This window comes from Pinus tabuliformis, chromosome 9 (assembly GCF_031772625.1).
Source record: "Pinus tabuliformis cultivar Carrire ecotype Pingquan chromosome 9, CPIR1, whole genome shotgun sequence".
Lineage (NCBI taxonomy): Eukaryota > Viridiplantae > Streptophyta > Pinopsida > Pinales > Pinaceae > Pinus > Pinus tabuliformis.
Window position 1 is genome coordinate 1,866,645,988 of NC_142307.1, and position 1,617 is coordinate 1,866,647,604.

The following is a 1,617-nucleotide window of genomic DNA, read 5'->3' on the forward strand; positions in this document are numbered from 1 at the left end:
ATTCCTTGAGCCATAGATTTTCATTTCCTTAGAATTCAGAAATTGGACAGTCAATTTTGCACTATTCGACGACACAAATCTAACGGTGCATCTAGATTTTCCATTTGCTCATTTAATTTTTTGGCCACTTTTCTAAGTGGAGTACAAGTGTTATCATTCAACGTGCGAGCAATCATTCCATGAGATCTGATGCCAGGAGATTGATGCTACAACCAGCTTAGGCATTTTGACATCCTTTTCTTCATATAGGCCTAGGATGCAAGGTATATTTAGTGTGTTCATGTACTTCTTTTGCTATGCATTATGTTGGACAGATCCCTGTTTGATGTTTGATGTGGGATCTTGTTTCTTACTTGTTTTCATGATTCCTTCTTGATGTGATGTAGAATCATTTGTGGGATGTACTTGTTGTCATGATTCATCATGTTTTATTTGAAATACCTTTGTCGTCATGTTGATGGGATGCTCATGTTGTCACCATGTATGTTTGAATTGAGATCCCTATTATGCCATGTCGACAGGATGCTCATTATAATCTTGCATGAGTTTGTGTCATACTGATAGGAATTATTTTTGACCGAGAGTTCCTATAGCACAACATCTCTTGGAGCCACTCCTACGCGAGGGCATTTTCCTTGTATGATAGAGACATCACCTCGTATGTACACCATCATTATTGACAACACTTAATGCAGTGGCCTACACCATCTTGACATCGGGGCTCGAAGATGTAGGCCCTCCTGCATGAACTCTGTTATCAATAGCTTATTTTTTCATGTTTTGATGAATGTCATGTTCCTCTTCTTTACAGTGTGCAGATGTATTCATTTATGTTCTTTTAAAAATGCAATTTAACACATCACGAAAATAAAAGGTCTTGTAAGGGTCCTCTGTCACACCCAGACTTGGATCAAGTGGTATCAGAGTGGTATTTGCATGGATGTGAATTGCAAGAATGAACAATGGAACGTGCAGCGATAGAGGACGAAAAAGCAATGTATGAGACCATGCTCAAAATTCCCAAAAGGGTGGAAATAATGTATGAAACGCTACAAAAAGAGACAGAGGAAAAGGAGCGATTGCAACTTCAATTGCAAGCCATAGAAGAGGCCCTAGAAGAACTGAATCACGACAAACAGAATATTCAAACAAAGAACGTTGAATTGACGATGCATCTACAAGAAGAGAAAGAGGAGAAACATAGTTTGCTACGATAGCTACAAGCAAAGGGTGAGGCCTTGAAAAAGATGTAGCATGACCCATGTGAAGTAAAATGTAATTCTTTGAATTCATGTATGTGTCCTAATGGTGATTTCGTTGTTTTTGAAAATCATACCACAGGAATTGGCTCCAAACTGTTGAAGAAAATGGGGTACGAAGGAAAATCCTTGGGCATTAATGGCCAAGGCATTGTCAACCCCATCAAAGTGGATGAATTATCCCATCAGAAAGGACTTTGGTATGACAGAAAAGAAGTTGGGGAATGTGCCAAGATAGCTAGCGAACCAACAACAACATATGATGAGAGGCCCTCATTGGTTCTTTCCAAATCGATAAAGGAGGTAAAATATGTTGACTTCCTTTTGGTTTCATCTACACATAGTATGAATTCTGTTG